Below are 6,677 nucleotides of genomic sequence, written 5' to 3'. Positions count from 1 at the left end.
GAAATAGTTCAGCAGGCAGGAGATTTCCGGCTTGAGGGCTGTCTCACAGGGGACAGGGGATAACAAAGGCCACCATGAAGAAGATGGAGCTCATTGTCACCTGCATGAAAAACAACTTAAAGATCAAGGCTAAGATCTTGTAAATGGTTAGCATCAGAAAGAGAAAAGGAAGTTCGATGTTTCAGGAAGGTTCCTGATGAAGGGCTCTGGCCTGAAATGTCGATTCTCCTGCTCCTCGGATGCTGCCTGCTGTGCTTTTCCAGCACCATCCTCTTGACTCTGATCTCCAGCACCTGCAGTCCTCACTGTCTCCATCAGAGAGATGGTGGGTGTTGGAGGATGCATGACCCCTTGTAGAGCGAGGGAGCTGGAGGACAACCTGTCACCCAATGCACAAGCTGGATTGTCAACTTGAAAACATACTCCTCGTTCCTGGGATTTCTTCACAGGTGGGTCCTCCCAAGCCAGATGTTTAAACAACTCCCCCCCAGCAGCTGAATTTGCTGTACTCAGGCTGAAAGGAGGTGGGGGGTGGGGGCGACTCTCATGGCCTTCTGAGCCGGGGGGGGGGGCACGGTTCAAGTCTCACCTGCTGCAGATGTGTGTAATCACAGCCCTGATCAGGTTGTTTCCGTAAGACCATAGGAGCAGAAATTAGGCCATTCGGCCCATCGAGTCTGCTCCCCCATTCAATCATGGCTGATAGGTTTTTCAACATCATTCTCCCGCTTTTGCCCTGTGACCTTTGATCCCCTTTGCAGTCAAGAACCAATCTATCTCTGTTTTAACTATACTCAATGATCTGGCCTCTACAGCTTTCTGTGGCAATGCATTCCATAGATTCCCCACTTTCTGGCTCAAAAAGTTTCTCCTCATCTCTGTTCTAAAGGATCTTCCCTTTAATCTAAGGCTGTTCCCTCGGCTCCTTATCTCTCCTGCCAAAGGAAACACCTTCTCAACATCCACTCCGTCCAGGCTGTTCGGTAAGTCTCAACCAGATCGCCCCTCATCCATCGAGTATAGACCCAGAATCCTCAAACAGAACTCATATGTTAAGCCAATCATTCCTACGGCCATTCTCGTGAACCTCCTCTGGACCCGCTCCAGAGCCAGTACATCCTTCCTGAGGTATGGGGCCCAAAATCACTTGCAATACTCTGACTGTGGTCTGACCAGAGCTTTATAAAGCCTCAGAAGTACATCCCTACTTTTATATTCCAGTCTACTTGAGATGAATGATAATATTGTACTGGCCTTCCTAATTATGAGAAGGAGAAGAAGTGATCTACAGAAGTAGAGCTGCAGCTGGGGATGAACAGACAGGGATTGAAGTGGGGATCCAAGCTTTCTGTTGTATTGATGGTGCCGATGGGTGAACACTGATGCTGTGGGCAGACCGTTGGGGAGGCACTGCTGTGCCAGTGCGGCTGAACGTTGAACCTGCAACCACCTCCACATGTGGTATCACCAAATCAGTGACCCACGCATGTATCCGGGAGGTCACCAACACCTTCAACAGGAAAGCACATCCGTTTGTCCGGCGCGGGCGCTGTGAAGATTGGTTAGTGTCGCGAGCTACCACCCTTAGGCAAGATTTCATTGAGATGGTGCTGCTGGATGTGGTCTGGGAGTAGCTGATTGAAGGTTTCCTCACTAGAGTCGTAGAATCCCCACATGGTGGAAACAGACCACTCAGCCCAACAAGTCCATGTCAACCCTCTGAAGAGTATCCCACCCAGACCCAGACCCCTACCCTATTACTTTAACATTTCTCCTGACTAATGCGCCTAACCGACACATCCCTGAACACTATGGGACAATTTAGCATGGCCAATTCACCTAACCTACACATGTTTGGACTGTGGGAGGAAATTGGAGCAACCGGAGGAAATCTACACAGACACGGGGAGAATGTGCAAACTCCACACAGACAGTCGCCTGAGACTGGAATCGAGCCCGGGTCCCTGGCACTGTGAGGCAGCAGTGCTAACCACTGAGCCAACCTGTGGATAGCCCTGGCCCCTTCTCCTTGCTCTCCTGTCAGTTCAGGGGCCTGCTTGAGGAGCCTGGTATCAGACATCTCCTTCTGCTGTTTGTACATGTTCACACTAACGGGAAAGGCCATGTGCACAGGCACGTGTGCACTTTGTCTGCATTGACAGATACAAATAGAGGTGTCAACACCCAGAGCGTTGGTTATCCTTGTGCGTTACTTGTAAGAAGAATGTTGTTCAGAGGCTTTTAGATGTTAAGCAGCTCTGAATGAAGGGGGTTCAATGTTCTCAAAGAGTTTGAGTTGATGAAAACCAGTAAAACCTTATTCGATGTGTGTGCCTGGAATAGATGGGGAGTGTTCATGTTTGGCAGCTGTGTCCTCACCCTATGGAAGTGTTTGGTAAAAGATATCAGCTGTGTATGTTCTCCTGGTTGTGCTGCAGGGTCAAGGAGGCAGTGTGACAGCACTAATTCACACTCCTAGGGGGGTGAAGCATTGACGAAACACTGTTATGTCCCCTGACCACCTCCAGGACAATATCTAGGAAGGGCATTATCCAAACAGGCTTCGTTTTGTGCCTGGTCTCTGACATCTCCGAGGGGCTGATAAGCAGAGGCTGGATCATGCTCGTGAGACTCCTGGAGTCTTTTAAACATGGTGTCTGGTCGGTCCTTGTAAGAAAATAGGAGCACAAGTTGGCTATTCGGCCCTTTGAGCCTGTTCTGTCATTCAATATGGCTGTGCCAGTGGTGGGGGTGGCACACTTACTGCCCATAAAATGTGATGTCTTACTAAGCATGAATATGTCATAATGCTGAGAAAATAGAAATCCCGATCCTGCAGATTACCATTGGCCAGAAACTGGTCAAGCCATTTAAATAAGGCTACAATGGCAGGTCAGAGGTTAGGAACACTGCAGCGAGTAACTCATCTCTTGACTCCCAAAATTCCATCCACCACAAGGCACAGGTCAGGAGTGTGATGGAATACTAGGTAAAAACAAGGACTGCAGATGCTGGAAACTAGAGTCTAGATTAGAGTAGTGCTGGAAAAGCACAGCAGGTCAGGGAGCATCCGAGAAGCAGGAAAATCAACGTTTCAGGCATAAGCCCTTCATCAGGAATAGGATACTCCCCACTCACCTGGATGGGTGCAATCCCAACAACACTCAAGAAGCTGGACACCATCCAGAACAAAACCACCTACTTGATTGGTAGCTGATTGTTTGAACAGATCTTTTAAATTTCAGTCTGTTTGGGCAGAAGGTACGATTTTGAAGAGTAGTGCTGTTCTCCCTGGTATCGCGGCTAATGTTTACCCTTCATTCAGAAAACATCTGATTATCACATCGCTATGTGTGTGCAATGCCCAATAGGTATCTATGTTTTTGCTCATGGGAAGTGAGTGTTGCCAGGTGGGTCAACAGTATTTATACAGTCAAACCACATTGCAGTGTGGTCTGGAGTCACATGTGAACCAGACCAGGTAAAGGGGGGAGTTTTCCTTCCCTAAAGGACATTAGATGAGTTTTTTATTCTCTTTTTTTCTTTTCGCAGCATATTTCCAGTCCACAACCATGTCCAACAATGAACAGGAGAGAGGGCATTATTACTTGTACAATACCATAACAAAAGTATCCATTCAATTAGATGAGTTTTTAACAATCACCATGAAATCCTTTCTATTTTATTCCAGTTCTCTTTTAATTGAATTCAAACGTTCCCAGCCTGACACAATGGGATTCATTCCTGATGAAGGGCTCCGGCCCGAAAGGTCAATGTCCCTGCCCCTCCGATGCTGCCTGCCCAGCTGTGCTTTTCCAGCACCACTCTCTCAACAATGGGATTCAAACTGACATCCCCAGATGATTGGCCTTAATTACTAATCTGGTGACATTACTGCCACTACCTCCCTTCAAAGCTTCCTTCTCCAGTGATTACTCCTTGAATACATATCATTGACTAAGTTGCTTTAACACATCCAATCGAATGTGCTGTATTAATACAAGCCTTTCTGTTTAGAGACAGAAATCCAGGCACACAGCGGAAACATTTTATTTTCTTCAATCTTGTTTTCATATTCTCTTTAAAAATAAGCGTCCGTTTTAGCATCAAGGACTGAAAGTTTTTATTCATTGCTGGAATGTGGGTGTTGCCCATCCCTTACTGCCTGGAGATGGTAGAGGTGAGCTCCTTTCTTTAACTGTCGAGACAGCGTTAAAAATCACACAACACCAAGTTTAATTAGAAGCACTACCTTTCGGAGCACTGTTCCTTCATCAGGTAGTGTAGAGACAGCCACAGCGTTGTAAATCAGGGAATTGCAGGATTTTGACCCAGCAACATTGAAGGAACAGTGATATATTTCAAAGTGAGGATGGTGAGGAGCTGGGGGGTGGGGAGGCATCTTGCCATGGTGGTGTTACCATGTACCTGTTGCCCTTGTTCCTCCAGGTGGAAGTGGTTGTGGGTTTGGAAGATGCTGTCTGAGTATCCTTGATGAATTATTGCAGTAAACAGTTAGTTAGTGCACATTACTGTCACAGTGGTGAGGGGAGCTAATGTTGAAGATGATAGATGAGATGCCAATTAAACAGTTCTGAAAACTTTGCATTTTTCTGTCTACAGATGCTATTAACCTGAGTTTCCAATCTGTTCAATCTTTGTTTGGGGCAGAGAAAGGCAGGAAATGAGAAAGACAGATTGAGAGAGATGGACAAATACACAAAGTGGATACGTAAGACAGACAGTCAGAAAAGGTGACAGTGCAAGAAAGAAATGCAGAAGGGAGTCAGGGCAACAGATGCAGACAAGGGAACAGACCCAGACAGGGAGAGAATGGAGGGGAGTCAGAGAGACAGACCCAGACAGGGAGAGAATGGAGGGGAGTCAGAGAGACAAACCCAGACAGGGAGAGAATGGAGGGGAGTCAGAGAGACAGACCCAGACAGGGAGAGAATGGAGGGGAGTCAGAGAGACAGACCCAGACAGGGAGAGAATGGAGGGGAGTCAGAGAGACAGACCCAGACAGGGAGAGAATGGAGGGGAGTCAGAGAGACAGGCACAGACAGGGAGAGAATGGAGGGGAGTCAGAGAGACAGACCCAGACAGGGAGAGAATGGAGGGGAGTCAGAGAGACAAACCCAGACAGGGAGAGAATGGAGGGGAGTCAGAGAGACAGACCCAGACAGGGAGAGAATGGAGGGGAGTCAGAGAGACAGACCCAGACAGGGAGAGAATGGAGGGGAGTCAGAGAGACAGACCCAGACAGGGAGAGAATGGAGGGGAGTCAGAGAGACAGACCCAGACAGGGAGAGAATGGAGGGGAGTCAGAGAGACAGGCACAGACAGGGAGAGAATGGAGGGGAGTCAGAGAGACAGGCACAGACAGGGAGAGAATGGAGGGGAGTCACAGAGACAGGCACAGACAGGGAGAGAATGGAGGGGAGTCAGAGAGACAGGCACAGTCAGGGAGAGAATGGAGGGGAGTCAGAGAGACAGACCCAGACAGGGAGAGAATGGAGGGGAGTCAGAGAGACAGACACAAAGAGGGAAAAAAAGTGAAGTGGGGGGGGGCGGAGAGGGGGGAGCCAGTAAGACATGCCCAGATAGAGAGACAGACAGACAGGGAGAGAATGGAGGGGAGTCAGTGAGACAAGCACACACAGAGGGTCTGACAGACAGCGAGACAGAAGTGCAGAGAGAGAATGAAGGGGAGTCAGTGAGACAGGTCCAGACAGACACAGAGGGTCAGACAGACAGGGAGACAGACACGCAGAGAGCGGGGAGAGGCAGTGAGACAGGCCCAGACACGGATGGACAGAAAGAGAAAGATAGTGAGGGATAAAAGAAGAATCAGCAAAACAGACACAGACACAGAGAGAGACACACAGAGAGAGACACACACAGACAGAGAGAGAGACACACACAGACACAGAGAGAAACACACACAGAGAGAGAGAGACACACAGACAGTGGAAAAAAGATGGATGCAGAAAGAGGGACATGAAAAAGAAAGAGAATGTCTCGAGAAACAAAGGAATTGAAGCATAAACTGATAAAAACAAGGAGTCAGAAATATTGAGAGAGAGACAGAGAAAAGGAAAGTTTGAAGATCAGAATGAGAGAGGTTGAGAGAGAAAGGGTAACAAAGGAAAAGATCTGGAAAATAACACCTGGATAGATATCAAGGGAAAAGGGCAGGAGAGAAGTAGAGGGAGACAGACAGGGAGTGATGAAGCAGGTGAGAGTGAATAGGACAGAGAAAGACCAGGAGGGGGAAAAAGAGGGAAAAGACAGTTGGAGACCGAAGGACAGAAATAGGAGAGAGAAAATAGAGGACAGGAGACAGAGATAGAAAATCAAAGAGAGAAGAGAAACAGTTAGGTGGCTGAGTGGTTAGCCCAGCTGCCTCAGTGCCAGGGACCTGGGTTCAATTCCACCTTCAGGCAACTGTGTGGAGTTTGCACATTCTCCCCGTGTCTGTGTGGGTTTCCTCCCATAGTCCAAAGATGTGCAGGTTAGGTGGTAAAAACAATGACTGCAGATGCTGGAAACCGGTGGATTGGCCAGACAGGTGGGATAGTCTTCAGAGGGTTGGTATGGATTTGTTGGGATGAATGGCCTGTTTCCATGCAGTAGTGATTCTTAAAAAATAAAAGAGAGACAAATGAGATGGATAG

The sequence above is a fragment of the Chiloscyllium plagiosum genome, unplaced genomic scaffold (genome assembly GCF_037043375.1).
Source record: "Chiloscyllium plagiosum isolate Xiang-an unplaced genomic scaffold, Cpla_swu_hap1 HiC_scaffold_33, whole genome shotgun sequence".
Lineage (NCBI taxonomy): Eukaryota > Metazoa > Chordata > Chondrichthyes > Orectolobiformes > Hemiscylliidae > Chiloscyllium > Chiloscyllium plagiosum.
The sequence above is the reverse complement of the archived record's forward strand: the minus strand, read 5'-3'. Positions refer to the sequence as shown.